This window comes from Colius striatus, chromosome 2 (assembly GCF_028858725.1).
Source record: "Colius striatus isolate bColStr4 chromosome 2, bColStr4.1.hap1, whole genome shotgun sequence".
Classification (NCBI taxonomy): domain Eukaryota; kingdom Metazoa; phylum Chordata; class Aves; order Coliiformes; family Coliidae; genus Colius; species Colius striatus.
Genome location: NC_084760.1, coordinates 8,655,522 through 8,671,674, shown reverse-complemented (window position 1 = coordinate 8,671,674; position 16,153 = coordinate 8,655,522). Strand labels below are relative to the sequence as shown.

The following is a 16,153-nucleotide window of genomic DNA, read 5'->3' as shown; positions in this document are numbered from 1 at the left end:
TGTACTAAATAAATTCAAATATCCATGGGTCAGAAAAGAAACTAGCTGCAAGGAGGATTATAGGGGCTGGTATTTTAATGTATTTGAAATAAATTAGCTCAAGTTGGGGTCTTAATCGTGTGCCATTTGAAGGAACTTGTCTTGATGTTGTATGAGGAAAATAAACACTGGTTTTGTGAGTGATCACATCAAGGGACTTTGTGACCGTGTAGCTGCACTGTGGAAAACAGTAAGTTTTTCTTTGGGGCTATTCCTGATAAATGTAAATCCAAGTGTTCTCGAGAAACATACAGAAATATTTTAGGCTTACATGTGCCTCATGCATCTGTGTAGATGTCAGGAACTTAATTGTTGAGAGTTGTGTGTAATGTGGTTGGGAGACCTCTCCTTTCTCATGTCTGGTCTGAGTGTAAGCAAAGCACTCTGCTCACCGCCATTCTGCATTTCCCTCGTGTTCAACTTTGGTGGCCTTGCACCTCTGTAAATCAAGGACCTGACAGAAGTGAGGATCAAGAAAGAAATACTCCGCTTCAAGATCAATTCAGGTGAAATAAAGAACATGGATGGCGGCAGGTGTACTTGAAGAACTGTCGCTGTGTAATTGCCTTCTCAAGGAAAGATGCTTGTCTGTCTATTACCTTGGCAGTGTATTGCCATCAGAATGTACTGGATTCACCCCAAATCAGAAGATGGTGGTGGCAATAAGTGCCTTCCTCCATCTTTCAGTTGTTTTTACTTCTGTTTTTAATATTTTAGCTTAGTAAAGCTTTTATTATCCCAGCACCTCCCTGAGAAAGTTATTCTGCTGCTGCATGGACTGACCTGCTCAGAAACTCAATTTCAATATTAAATGTTTGTTGGTTTAAATGCATTGAGTCCTGTGGGTACCTGCAACTGGCAGCTTGCTTTGGTAGTGGTGCTATGGATCAAAAGTCAGACCTCATAAAGAAGGTATTTGCACAAGCACCTGTTCACTTCGTTTGTGGAGGTATGTAACCGGCACAGCGCGAGCTTTGTTCTTACAGCTCTGGCAAATGAGCTGCAACACGCTCTTACTGTTCCTGCTATGAGTTATCAGCTAGAGGTTACTTTCCAGGAAGAAATACATCTAAATGACAGTGAAGGAGAGGACTATGTTGTTTTTCTCCATGATATTTACATACTACAGTATGTAACATGAGCAGTTATATGATTTTTTTTTTCTCCTTATGACACCATTAATTGAACACTGGAACGGGGTGCCCAGGTGAGCTGTTGAGGCTCCTCTTTTCTACTTCAAAACCTGCCTGGATGAGTTCCTGTGTGACCTACTCTAGGATGTCCTGCTCTGGCAGGGGGATTGGACTGGATGATCTTTCCAAGTCTCTTCCAACCCTTAAGATTCTGTGATAAATCAAGAGAAGGGTTAAAAAAAATTAATTGCTTTTAGTGAGATTGCCCTTTCCTTGAGGAACTCAGGGAAAGCTTAGATCTGGATGTTTCAAAAGAACATATTGTTCTACTTGTGTTGAATGTACCAATACATTTTTGTGTTGGGTAATGTATCTGTGAGGCAAATATCATCACCTGGCTATAAGAAACAATTAGAATCAAGCTGCTTTGGTTTTGTGTTCATTCCCAGCTCAGTGTTAAAGACATAGTTGATAAAACTATTCATCAGAGGTTTTGATAAACATTTTTCAGTAGTTGTCACAGAATCACAGAATGGTAGGTGTTGGAAGAGACCTCTAAAGATCATCTACTCCAACCTCCCTGCTCACAGAGGTCGCACCATGATCAGGTCACTCAGGAACACAGAGATAAAGATGTAATAACTTGTTTGGATAGCTTTGAGAAAAAAATAACATAATAACACTTAATAACACAGCTCTATACTAGATAGTAAAGAACAGCTGTGGGTTTTTTTCTCCTTACCAAAGAGGTAATAAATTAGGATGTTTTATTGGGCAAACTTGAACTTTTTCTTATGTTCGACTTCATTTAATTTGACAAAACATGAAAAGAAATGTGTGAAAGATAGGTGCAATCACTCAAAATACTGCATTACAGAATCACAGAATCTTAAAGGTTGGAAGGGACCTTGAAAGGTCATCTAGTTCAACCCCCTGCCAGAGCAGGACACCTAGAGCAGGTCACACAGGAACTCGTCCAGGTGGATTTGAATGTCTCCAGAGAAGGAGGCTCCACAACCCATCTGGGCAGCCCCTTCCAGTGTGTATTTGGGACAAAGAGGCCCATTTGGAGAAACAGAACACAGTCTGTGATCTGCATGTATTGCCTCTGTCTCTTGCCAGCATGTGCACGCAATGGCAGCATGATAACAGTTCTTGTTTGGCATGGTATCACTTCAGTGCGCTGAGACTGTGATGCTTGTTTCATCCCAGCATCTGGGGAGATTAAGTATTAGTGCTGCTGTTTAATGAAGAGTTTGCGGATGTGAGTGGATATTTGGGGTTGTTTTTGTTTCTCTGGTTTGTAGCCCACAAAGCCGTCAGGATGAACAAAGCCTTCTGAGCTGCCTACTATATAGATTAATTTACAGCTGCCAGTTTATATTAGTTGTTCTATTTGTTCTGCTTGGGTGCCTTTTTGAGGAAAGGAGTATTTCTTAGTCAATTGTCTAGCAAAGAGGAAGGAATTCAAGAAATGTGAAGCAAATGAATCCCCACTAATTAGACAAGCCTTTGGCAGCTGAGTTGTTTCCTCCCTTTTCTTATGACTTTATGTTAGATTGAAGTTTGAAAACAGAATTTAAGTTGGCTTCTGAACTTTGTCTTTACCCTCCTGCACTCTGCACTGGTGATGCCATGGCTCCGTGAATAGCAGCTATAATCACACTTCTTGTCTGCCTTCTTAAAAGCCTGGCCCTAATGAAGGTTTTGCCAAGCAGTGGCGTATGTCTCTTGCCTCTGCACTTCCCAGATGCTGTGAGTTTATCAGGAATGTCTAATGCTCCTTATTTTGTGATGTTTTCCTAGAATTCTCCTTCTGTCTATTGCTGTTTGTGCCAAGTCCAGGCTCTGAGTGCCAACTGCCTGATGCAACCAGTGACTGCTGGGTCTTGCCACCGGAGATGGCATGAAAGAAATATCTGAGAGTTTATCCAAGAGCTTTATGAATATGTCTGGGTATGGATAATACAGACCATCTGATGTCTTTGTCCATCTTCCACTATAATTGCTTTGGAGGACTCAAGTAGTTCAGAAGGGGATTAGTTGGTTTACTTATGGCAGGATGAGATGTGCTTTTCTTCCCCACCCCCAGCAGAGTTGCAGCTCTTTTTGTCTCAAATTACAGAGAATGAAATCAAACTGGGTTAAATATAATCTTTTATGATCCTGCACAGAGAGTTCCTTCTGTCCCTCCTCTCTCCTGGGTTGCAGGGTGGGGAATAATTGTGGATGTAGTAAGACATGAAACATCCCAGATCACTAAGAAGAGATCATGTTTAAAAGAGACCTTGCAGGGACAGGAGCAACTGCTTTCAGGACCCCACATGATCAGAGGAGTCCAAGTCGTCTCGTAAGAACTGTCAGCTCTGAGGCAGAACATGAAAGTACATGAAAGAACATGGCTTTTGGAAATAATTTACTTCCTGCTTATTGTAATGGATGGTCCCTTCAGTAATTCCCTTGTAAAATTTGTCAGAGAGCAATTGTGTATTTTTATGCAAGTGAGAGATATAATGAGAGCTAATTTATCATGCATAGATAGACATGTAGGCATTTATTTATTTATTTATTTATTTATTTATTTATGGTGAAGTGATTTTGCTCCATAGTAGGTGATTAATGGAGGACATGATGCTTGTGCTAGGACTTCTGCTTTTTTCTGCTTTGATTAGACTTTGCAGGTATCCAACACTGTCATTGGTCTAGGTATTTCATAGAATCATAGAATGGTAGGATTGGAAGGGACCTCCAGAGATCATCTAGTCCAGCACCCCTGCTTAAGCAGGTTCACCTAGATCAGGTCGCATAGGAACATGTCCAGGCAGGTCTTGAAGACCTCCAAGGAAGGAGACTCCACAACCCCTCTGGGCAGCCTGTGCCAGGGCTCCCTCACCTCACAGTGAAATAGTTTTTTCTTATGTTAAAGTGGAACTTTTTGTGTTCCAGCTTCATCCCATCACCCCTTGTCCTGTTGCTAGCTACTATAGAAAAAAGGGATGTCCCAACCTCCTGACACCCACTCTTCAGATATTTATAAATGTGAACAAGATCTCCCCTCAATCTCCTCTTCTCCAGACTAAACAGCCCCAGTTCCCGCAGCCTTTCCTCATATGAAACATGTTCTATACCCTTGATCATCTTGGTGGCCCTGTGCTGGCCTCTCTCCAGCAGTTCCCTGTCCCTCTTGAGCTGAGGAGCTATGCAATGTGCAGCTTCATTACATAGAACGGTTTTGGTTGGATGGGGTCTTAAAGATTATCTAGTTCCAACCCAGAGACCAGTCTAGTTCCACCAGACCAGGTTGCTCAAAGCCCCATCCAGCCTGGCCCTGAACACTTCCAGGGATGGGGCATCCACAGCCTTTCTGGGCAACCTGTTCCAGTGCATCACCAAGAACTTCCTTACATCTAATTTAAATCTACTCTCTTTCAGTTTAAAGCCATTACCCTTGTCCTGTGACTATACACCCTTGTAAAAAATCCCTCCCCAGCTTTCTTTTAGGTCCCCTTTAGGTACTGGAAGGCTGCTATAAGTCTCCCTGGAGCCTTATTGTCCAGACTGAGCACTTGGACATGTTCCTGTGTGATCTGATCTAGGTGGACTTGCTTTAGTAGGGAGTTGGACTAGGTGATATTTATAAGTCCCTTCCAACCCCTACCATTCTGTGATTCTGTGTGATTCTGTGAAAAGATGCACTTTTCATAAATTAAAAGTATGCATTTTAGTTTATATTAGGTTAGGAAAAATAGTTCCTGTATTTGCTAATACACTTTAAACATGATTATTTAGAATGAACGTGAGAAAGATAAGTAGGTCATTATGTGAACTCTTTTGAGTGTTACCGAAACATGAGGTTATCAAAATTCGGACACTTGATTTTGAAGCCAACCTGACTAACTTGGACTCTCTTCTAGTGAATGGGTAGAGAGATATTTCCTCCAGAAGGGGGTTTGAAATTTCCAGATGGTTTAGTCTGGGTTGTGTTCTGTCTCCATAGGTGTGCTTTGCAGTAATCAAGAGGCTGAGGCTGGGATATTTGTGGACATGCTTCACCTGTCCCTTGTCTGTCCCATGGGGTGGTAGTGTGAGTTCTGGTATGGCGGTGAGGGAGAGAGGTAGAACAGTGTGGACATCAGATTCTTCAGTTGCTAGATGTAGTTGAGGGGGAAAATTTGACAACTTGTTCATTTGTTTGAATTATTTGTTATACGTGATGCTCCTAAAACTCCCCATATTTTAGAGGAGGCTGAGTATGTGACATTTTGTAGACTACCCATTCTATTGTTATCTGAAGAGCTCTTCTGTTTTCACGTAGAGGGTACCTCATTCCCACGGTCATACTGCTCCATTGCCTTTTGTTCATCTTTGCCTCTCTTTTTGCCCCTTTTGGGTGGAGGGGCATAAATCAGTTGGAAACATCTAGCTGAAATGTCAGGGTACTTAATGAAACAACGACACAGCTAATTATGTTAACCATGAAGAATTGCAACAGAAAAGAATACACTAAGCCAGTGAGGTCATAAATATAAATGTATGTTTTCCTGCAGGAGCTGTCACAGTTCTCTGGTGTCTGTACATTGTAGAACATTGCAGTATCTGTGTGTGCCTTACAGTGACTGTGCAGTAAGCTGAATCAAACTTTCTTTGGCAGCTGTAACTTTGAAAGGACTAACTTCCATGAGCTTAAACTTCCCTTCAGATATTACTCCCTTTTTCTCATCTGATTTCTTTTGGAAAAGCAGTAAAGAAGCTAGCAAAAGAAAGGGGAGGAAGACATGATGGAGAAATGCCATAATTCAGTCAAGTGCCTATTTGAATTGAGAACTGTTGCTTTAAATATCCGTGGTTTGGAGTTGTATGGCAGGCTGGCAATCCTGTTCACTTCAAAGAACATGCATGGATTTTAAACAGCAGCTATTACACCCAGCAGAAAGAATTCTTCAGTGTGCTGTGCTGTAGATGGGCGAGATCCACAGGTTCAATATCCTGAGATCCAAAAGAGATCCTATATTCAGAGATTAAAAAAATATCCAAGGGATTTAAATCCATTTGCAAGTATGAACAACATCAAGCCATACAGCCCTCTGAGTGTCAGGAGCTGGAGTGAAATCCAAACCCTGTCAAAGTTCACAGCAAATTCCCTGTGACTTAATAGGGTCAAGAATTATACTTTTTTTCCTACTTAAGGTTTTGCACATGTAAGATTAGATGCACTCAAAGTGGCACAAAGAATGCCTTTGCTGCTTAAGGATGCTGAATGACAGATAAAAGGACAGTGGTTAAAAGGTGCTGGGAATCTCGTAGCCTGCAGATGGGAGCTCAGGGTTGTAATTACAGTTCAGAAGACAGTCTATAAACAATTTCTAGCTCTTTCCTTAAGAAGATGGAAGCCTTGACATAGTAAAGTACTTTCTGTAATGGATGGCCAGTTTGTTGTTACGTAGGGGGTTCACACCACTTTAGTCAAAGTGTGTGGAAATGAGCTTGCTGTGTGGTCAGAGGAGGGGGGCAGAAAGAACCTGTGATTGCAGTACAACCAGTTCTCTGTTGACTGTAGAAGGAGACTAAATTAGTCTAAACCATATCTTGTTATAAGATTGAAGTTAGGCAAGTTGTAGCCAGCATGGTGACTGTTGCAAGGCTTTGAGAGTGACTTGTATACCCAGTCATTAACCTCCAGTTAAATGAAAGCATGAGGGAATGATTAACGTATTGCCTGTAAATAGTGTAAAATAGGAATATAATGAGCAGGAGGAACAGGGAACTGCAAAGAACTGGCTGAAGTCTCCAGGGTTGTGTCTTTTCCCTTCCCCCTTGCTCCTGGGTGGATCAATAGAAAGGGAGAGCAGTTGTATAAGGGCTTTTTTTTCCCATCACTGTGTGATGTTCGTTTGACACATGCAATTTACTTGGAAAAGCTTAAGTAGCCTTAATAACAGAAAGTCCCAGCAGAGCTGACACTAATGGTCTCCCCCATTGTCAGTCTCAACAGAGAGATTAAGAACTGAATGAACAAAGAGACCAAATTGCCATCTCCCCCCTCGGGGTGTTGCTGCATGAAAACAGGTATGAGCCATGACAGCAGGTCTTTGGGCAGACTGGCTCTGTCCTGGCACAAGAGGGGATTTTCCCTGTGCTCTGTTTAGTGCAGTTACTGAGGGCTGCTGCAGCTGTCACCCAAACCAGCTTTTTTTTTTTTACACAAATAGTCAAGTCTAGTCATCTTGAAATAAATTCAGTATGTCATGCCCTGATAATCCATATTGTTGAATACTCTTCAGACACCAGCCCCCTGCTAATACTGTTTTAAATCTAGCCCAACTTTGTCTACTGTTTGTTTTTCTTTTCTACCTAGTTTTGCATTATCTTTTCTTGGCCAAAACTCTCAGTGAGCTGTAGCAGTGCAGCTCTGCAGGGTGTGCACCCAGAGACGGACAGGCCCTCAGTGTGTCGGGTTCAACTTGCAAAACTATCTCAAAGAGAACAGAGCAACTGTTTCTCCTTTCATCCAGAGCATGAAGAGGCTTGGTTAATGGTATAAGCAGTGACTATGAATGGCTAAATATTTCCCTTTCTGACTGCCATTGTTTTAATTTATTATAAAGTACAGTGCCAGCTCTCTTTTGCTTCCCTTTTACAGGACAGATTTGTACAATCAGCCCAATGTTCAGTCACTGCTGCATGAGCTATATACTTTCTGTCTGGTTTATAGAGGTACTCTACTCTTTAAAGCAGTGAACTGGGGAGCATCTGAACAGTACGTCTAACAGGGCAGTCTGCCAAATAACTCCTACATCTTTTAGCTCTCATTACATTGGATAAGTCTTTTCTGAGTGAAATGTTCAGGTTTCTCAGAAGGCCTTAACAGGGCAGCAACTTAGAAATTGAAATTTCTTAACAACTCGTGAGCAAGGCCTTACACACATCAAAATAACATCATTTATACAATGGACTCTTTGGGAGTATGTTTGCTTCCTTATTTCAAGCCAATTGTCATCTCAGCATTCATTTAAGGATATTTAAGAGTATATCTCTTCTTCCAATATGTCTTGTATCTCATTGTTGGAATAATTGGAATAATTGTTGGGCTTGTCCTTTGCAAAGGGGTCCTTTTTTTCTCCTTTCAGTTCTCTCTCTGAGTAGGAACTCAGCAGTTGCTTTGAAGAAGGCTGGCAAAAGGAGTTTTTTCATTGCTTGTGCTCTCTTCTCCCTTATTGGAAGTCTTTTGTTCTCCAGCAAAGGCAGAATCTTTTGCTAACTCCTTCACTTGTCTTGCTGATGATGTACCATCTCGATCATTTCACTGCTTTTTCATCTCTCCTTGAGTTATCCACCCTCACTTCTGCTTCCTCTGCTTTTGCTAGCAACATAAACTCATTTGAATCATTTCCAGCTTGAAAAAAAAGGCCAGACCATCACCAGTTACGTTTGCTCTTCTACGTACCCTCTGTAACACTCTTCTCCCTCTCATTGCTCAACATTCTCTCAGTAGCTGTTGATGGAATGCCTCTCTCTTAATGCACCTGTTCATTTTCCAGTTCAGCTTGCACATTTCATTCTGCATCTTTACTCACCTCTTCCTCATCAAAGTTTACACTATGCAGTGCTTCTTCATCCCCACTTAAGCTCTCAGCTGTCTTTGGTCCTCAGTGTTGTTCTTGAAATCCTGCCCAAGCTTTTGTTCTCTGATCAGGTCCTCTTTGGGTTCTTCTGCCACGTCAGTGATTTACTTGGATGGTTCTTTCCCATTCAGCTTTTTGGTAATTGTTCTCTATGGTTGTGCCCTTGGTAATTCATCTTTCTTTTCTGCAACTTGTGGATGAGATTACCTTGAGAGAAACATCAGCTCAACTTTTGCCTCTATGCTAGAGACTTATCTTTGTTGCTGTGCACCTGACTTATCTTCTGCATGGGCCAGAAATACCTGTCTGTCTTTCCAACATAATCTTGTGGACATGGAGGTGTCAGCTGACATTTTTCTATCCCATAACCTCCAGTTTTTTTCCCTCATTCCAGTAATTGTGTATTTTTGGTCATTTGGACAACACCATCTTCCTCTTACACCTCATATTCCTAATAAGACAATCTTTAATTCAGGATTCCTCTAGGTGATTGTGACCACACTGTACCTAAAAGTTGCCAAATGTTTGTGCCTCCCTCTCTTTTGTAAATGTCTGTACTCTTAAAATTGTGTCCAGAGTTTATGTCTCGTAATTTGTGCATCTGCTACTGTAATGTGCTTCAGTGCTGTTGGTAATGTGAGGATTTTACCCTGCTGCTGCTGCTCTGGGATACCCCTGCAGAGGTTTCCTCAGCCTTTAGGGCTCCTTTCCTCCCCATGATCATCCCCTTTTTCTCTGCCACAGTGAAGACAAGGTGATTTGCATTTTTTGTGGCGGTGGCCTGTGGTGACTTTCCATCTTTCATTCAGTGTTAAGAATTTGATGGCATCACTGGCTCATTCAGGATGTCTTCTGTTCCCTCCTTTATCTGTTTTGACAAAAATGCTGTGCCCAGGGAGAACTCCCTGAAAACATGGGAAGCCTCGCTCAGTGCCTCATTCTTGCTTTGCTAAGGGGAAAGAAAGAGGTAACTGAGATACTGCTAGCATGTCTGGGCTCTTAAACTGTTCACAGTGTTATTGCTGAATCCCTCTTACACTGTGTGCCTGTCTGTCCAATTGCTGCCTCTTGGCTTTTTTCTCAGATTTAGGGCAGGAATCATCTTCTTTCCTGTGTATAGCTGTTTCTGAGCAGGGTTTAATGCTGTGCAACTGCAGCTCAGTGGCAGTCACAGTAAAAGTTGTGCTGTCGTGGTAATAACATCAACCTCCAGAGCTGTGTGCTGGGCTGGGGGAGTAAGGATAATTTTTATGTTTTTATGTTTTTCCCTTCCAGATGCCTTCCTTGTAGTTTGCTGCTACTGGTTTTAATGATTTCTGTATAAAATATGAGGATTTGTGTTTGGTGGTCAGTAAACTTGCTCTGCAGACTGCAGCCATGCATCCTGTGAGACTTCTGCCCTTTCCTTTTTCCCTGACATAAATGAGATTTTAAGTCCATCACCTGATTTCACCTGGGAGCTATCTCTATTTGTTCTCAGATATGCCCTAAGTTCTGTTTGATTGATTTGGAGATGATGTCAAAACAGAAAACAAAGGGAGAAGCAAGGAAGCAGCAGGAAGAGGGCAGAAGGGTGAAATATTAGGGGAAGGTTCTGGGTATGCTTTGGTGAAGGCACCTGAAGACAAGACTGAATCTATTAATACTCAGGATCTCTTTGTTTCAGGACAGAGAATAATTTTCCAGGATAGAATGGTAGCCTGGTTCAGATTGATTTATCTGGGAAAAAGACGTTTCAATAATAGTTATGAAATATAATCAAGATTACTCTGTACCAGAAAATCTGAGCCTGGGTTAAAATATTTTGTATTGTTTCTTCAAAATAAATTGTCCTGAACAGGGTTTTTTTCTGCAACTTTTGTGCAAGTAGGCAGAGAATTGGTGTTTTGTCCTCTGGCAGCACACCATTTCCAACCAAAGTAAAAGCATTTACACCTGTATTTTCTAGGAGGCACCTGTAGGTGCATTTTAAACTATCTATACCTTTTGGAAGTATTTTGTTGTGTTTAAGTGAAGTGCTGAAAGAGGAAAAAGTCTTGTTTGATCCTCTAAATTGAACTGACTCTCCATAAAAAGTTCTGAATCTCTACAATGGAAGGGAGACCGAAGGAGCTCAGGGGCTCTGACACGAAGGAAGAAAGGAAAAGTATTGTATTAGGCAAGCAGATTGAGTGCAGATGACTAGCATGAGATGGTCTTTGAGGTGGAGGGATGAAAAGACAGAACAGAGAGAACATCCCAGAGAGACATAAAAACAGCAAGTTCCTTTCCTGTTAAGGTTTTTCTTTGATATTTTAAGGGCTTTTTTTTTTAATCTTTGCTTTTATTCTTAATACCTCAGTTTGTAATCCAAGGGAAATCCAGGGTATACAATCTCTGTCTCTTCAGGTATTGTATGAAACTCATGCTGAAAATTGGCTCATGTATAATGATCAAACTGTTTATTCAAATGCAAAGGAAGTACCTTACAGTAAAAAAATTAGTCTTAACCATCATTGTTCAAAAACCCTATCACAGTGGAAGGGGAGGTCTAAATAAAAAGCAATTCAATTCATGAGCTCCCCATTGAAATTCGTAAGCGAGGAAGAGAGAAGCTAAATCTGATTTTTTTTCTCTGGGGAATTCTGTTTTCTGTCAGCCTGAAAGAATGGAAACCAGCAAGCAGTTATAAAATAGCCTTCTGAAGTGAAATAACTCAAATAAGTGGATTTTGAAAGGAAAAGTCTGTTAAAGAAATAGCAAGTTTTCTCATAGTGCCCTTCTCTTTGCAGAATGAAGTACTACAGTATTATTCTACCATCCTTCAGCCATCTCATTTATGCTAATAAACACAACAGGGCTGGTTTGCTCACACTTCCAGGTTTGTAATCTTAACAGCAGGTCAGGCAGGGACTAGTGGGGAAACTTGGGAACACTAACCTGGCCAAACAGGGCCACCTATATGTTGAAGTCCTCACTTTCCATGTGATGACTGCTGTGGGACGCAACAGTAATGAAACCCCAGCACATTAGTAGTGTCTGTCCTTCAGTTGTCATCTGTGTACACAAACATCTGGAAGGTGGAGAATTGCTCACCTATCTCATTTCACAGAATCATAGAATGGTAGGGGTTGGAAAGGCCCTTTAGAGATCATCGAGTCCAACCTCCCTGCAGAAACAGGTCCGCCTAGATCAGGTCACACAGGAACGTGTTCAGGCAAGTCCTGAAGGTAAAAGCTATAGCTATGGTAAGAAGGGATTAGACGAGCTCTGGAGATGTCTCTCCAATTTCCATTTCTGTGATTCTAACTTTAGACTCTGCCTTTCTGCACATCATCTTGAACATGTCTATTAATAGCCTACCTGTAGTTTAGATACAGTTTATTCTCTATGTTTCAATTGATATTTCTGATTAAAATTAAACAGAAAGATGCATTTGCAAGATAATAACATTGTAATTGATAACATAGTCAGCAAAAAACATAACAAAAGATTAAGTCACAGAATCTTAAGAGCTAAAGGGACTTTGAAAGATCATCCAGTCCCATCCCCTTGCCAGAGCAGGACCAGCTAGAGTAGGTCACACAGGAACTCATCCAGGTGGGTTTGAATGTCTCCAGAGAAGGAGACTACACACCCCATCTGGGCAGCCCCTGCCAGTGCTCCCTCACCTCAACAGGGAAGAAGTTTTTCCTTGTGTTTCTTTGGAACCTCTTCTGTTCCAACTTGTACACATTGCCCCTTGTCCTGTCATGGGCCATCACTGAGAACAGCCTGGCTCCATCCTCCTGACACACACCCTTCACATATTTGTAAACATTAATGAGGTCACCCCTCAGTCTCCTCTTCTCCAAGCTGAAGAGCCCTTTCATCAGAAGGGAGATGTCCCACTCCCTTCATCATCTTTGTGGCCCTGTGCTGAACTCTCTCCAGCAGCTCCCTCTCCTTCTAGAGCTGAGGGGCCCTGAACTGGACATAAGATTCCAGATGCGGTCTCACAAGGGCAGAGGAGAGGGGAGGAGAACTTCCCTTACCAACAACCATAACTAGTAGTTAGTTTTCTGATGCCTTTCTGTATTATGAGGAATTTTATATGTAAACACATCTGCTGATCTGGATGCATTAGGAAAAAGGATAGGAAAAGCAGCTGAATTAAGCAGAGATATTAATTAGTAAAAAAGAAGGATGGCAAGGTCTTCCATCAGCATTTTCTAATTGAAGTCACTGAACTGGAATTTCAGCAATGATTTCTGCTTTAAAGATCAAGAGAGATTATTCAGTCTTAGCAGTTTTCTGCCTGCAGCCCTCAAAAGTTGAAGCAGGCCAAGTGACTCCCATCATTTGTGAACACCATGAAACAATCAGTGCCATTTCACTGAGACTGGAGGGATCCTTTCGTGTCTGTGGAGCTGGCTACTCCCAAGCTGTCTGTCAGGTTTCCTCTCTAACTGTAATGGGAAGACATGACTGCTGCTTCATTTTTGTGGAACAAGAAGATTGATTAAAAAAGGCATCAGTCTTTTAAAAGGGAAAAAAAGAGACCACTCTACCCAGGTATTAACTTCTTATAAGATGCATGTCTGTTTACTGGAGCTTAGCTTTGGGGTTATGAAGCATGCAATAAGCAGGCAAGCATGGAGTAGTGCTTTACTAGGACACACTCCCATTTGTTAGCAGTTTTCATATGAAATATTTCTTGTCTTTGCTGAGTGTAAGAGGTGGGGCAAGGAAGCTCATCATCGTGTTTCTGTAGTGTGTCAATGGGCTTCAGGAACAGAAGGAAGTCACTTTTCTCCCCAGTGCAGTCTTTGCCATTTAAAGGCAATAATTAAGCACATCATTTACTTTTATGGCTTGTTCTGTTTTGCTAGCAGCCCAGCCTCTGGCAGATCTTTTGCCCCTGCCACAGAGATTTTTAGGAGGAGGACTTCTACAAGTCCATTTCCTCCTTGTTAACATGGCAACTGCTTCTGGGCCCTGGGCAAGGTTCTGCAACTTGCTTCTCTACAGGTGTACAGAGCTGTCAATTTACCTTTGGCAAGGAAATTACTGTGAGCCCTGGCCACTGCACCCTCCTGTAACTCTAAGTTGGAGTTCGTGATCCAGGAATAGTAGACACTTGGAGCTGGACTTAGATGATCTTTAGAAGTCCCTTCCAACCCCTACTATCCTGTGATTCTGTGACACCTGCTCATTTTGGCAGTGCAGGCTTCTAAGTCTCATCTGAGCTCACAAATACTGCTAACATGGCAGTTTGTCTGAAGTTTAGAGACTTCAGAAAGGATGTAATGATAGCTATGGCAACAAATAAACCTGGAAAGGCAATAAGAAAGGAAGCATTTCTGTAACAAGAGAAGGATCAGAGGCTGAGAGTGGAAACCTTTGTGAATATGCCCACAAGTCCCCACATCCAGAGAAAAATCTACTCACATCCACTAGGATGTGACCAGGAGATACCTGGACTGAGGTGACAGCGAGATGTGATGGGGAAGGTACTAGAGAGAGAAGCAGAACAAGTCCTTTTGCTGACTTTGTTGCTTTGTCATGTGATTTCTGGGAAGATATGAAGTTATCTGTCTTGTTTGCCTTGCTCATATAGTGTGAAAACCTCAGGAGGAAGTGGCTGGGTTTGTCCAGGTGTCTTCAGGCAGCTGAATGCTGCAGAAAGCACCAGTGTTTAATTTCTGTGTTGTTCTTGATGCTCCATTGATGCTGTGTTTCTCCTAGGCAGGAGCAGTGTACCACACTGTGGGACAGAGACTCTTTTTTGCCATCAGCACTGGAAAATACTGAAGCTGGCAATCCCTGTTGTCCTCAGCCAGAGGCTGCCCTGCAAGACATAGCTGTAAAATGTTCATCAGAAAAAAAGGAGTGGCAGATGCATAAGAGTGAGTATAAAGCAAATCTGACTTTTAGGTTTGGTTTTCTTTTGTTTAAAATGTATACAAATAATGTCATGCAGAAATTCATTTGGAAATGCATTAAAGTTCCTGGGTAAACATGGATTGAGAGGAGCTTGGAGTTTTGCCTGTGGTGTTAGGTTATGGTATTAGGGTCACACTGCTGTATCCTTTTGGAGTATGTAATTCCTCACGTCCTCTACTGTCCATGTACACCTCTGTTGAACTGCATTTCTAAGGACTGGTGGCTCAAGGATAGTGAAGAAAAGTGTCAAGCATCCTATTGAAGTGGGATTTCCCTAAGCCCCTAAGAAAGAGAATTGCTTTGTCAGGGAAAAGTTCACCTGGAATGGACCAGTTCTTGGGGCTGATATGAAGGCTGGGTGGGAAAATGTTCAGAGAGGTGTATCAGGAAAGATGTCCTGTTCTGTGAGCCATGTTCACCTGCTCAACGAGAAATGAAGACTTGACCTGCCTTCTCTAGGACACAGGTGGACAACAGGTTGTTTCCAGTGACAGAGAGACAAAGAACATCTTAGTGATTTTCAGTTGCCTTTTACTTTTGAGCAGTGGTTGACTGTGTCACCCAAGTTCATTCTTAGGTGTCTTATAGGTTCTAGCTCTACACTCTTTAAGAGATGAACTTGTTGACCCAAAAAATTGCATAGTCAGTGGGATGTTACAAAGTATGAGGCAGCAGCTGGGAAGGTATTCAAGAGAGCATCCAACCATTCTAAGCAGTAATGTCAGCCTTCTCCAGTACAGCCCCTTCGGATGTAGCAACTGGATGAGAAATCAAGACACCTGCAGAAGGCTTCTGAATTGATTTATGATCCTCTGTAAGGAAAATATGTGTAGCCCACAGTGACTGATTTTTTGGTAACTTGCAAGTAGATTTATGAAGCAAATAGTACCTGCATATCTTTTGCCATTTGTTCTGTATATATTGATGATATATATATATATTGATATATATATATATATTGATGGGTTTTGTACATGAAGATATTTAGTGTTCATTTTACTGCCTGCTAAAGTGAGCATTAAAATCAGAGACACTGTACATGGTGATAAGCAAGATGTCATCTACCTGAAGAGAAAATTCTCTGCTCTCCCACAACTCATACATTTATTGGTGCACGAAAATACTCAAAGTACCTCAGTCATCTTCCCTGGCAAAGGAAGATTTTCCTACGGTAAGTTAGAGAGCTTGCTTCAGATGGTAATTTGAGAGAGGGTCATACCTGACACTGAGCAGTACCTGCCCAGGGACCCAGACTAGAAGCCTTGCATCTCAGGGGATCACAGCAGTATGGAGAGCAGACCTCTGAGTTGCTCTCTGGTGCCTTGTGAGCTACAGATAGGAAGCTGTAATTCAGGAAGGTACAGATTAAAAATTAGAGTTGTGGAAGCCAGCCAATGTTTTACCAATGAAAGATGCACCATCATCTACTCCTGTCTGTTTTCTGGGGTGTGCCAG

At 41.9% G+C, this 16,153-nt stretch overlaps 1 protein-coding gene across 5 annotated transcripts in view; it reads left to right on the top strand.

Moving 5' to 3' along the window:
• ANKRD6 (ankyrin repeat domain 6) overlaps window positions 1-16,153 on the top strand; it is a 109,315-nt gene that overhangs the window by 32,650 nt on the left and 60,512 nt on the right. For 4 of the 5 annotated variants that reach the window (XM_061989577.1, XM_061989574.1, XM_061989576.1 and 1 more), the window contains exon 3: window positions 14,501-14,661. The exons of the other annotated variant lie outside the window; for it this stretch is intronic. The gene's annotated coding sequence lies outside the window, so the exon portion shown is untranslated. The remainder of the gene's footprint in view (window positions 1-14,500; window positions 14,662-16,153) is intronic. 5 annotated transcript variants of the gene reach the window in all.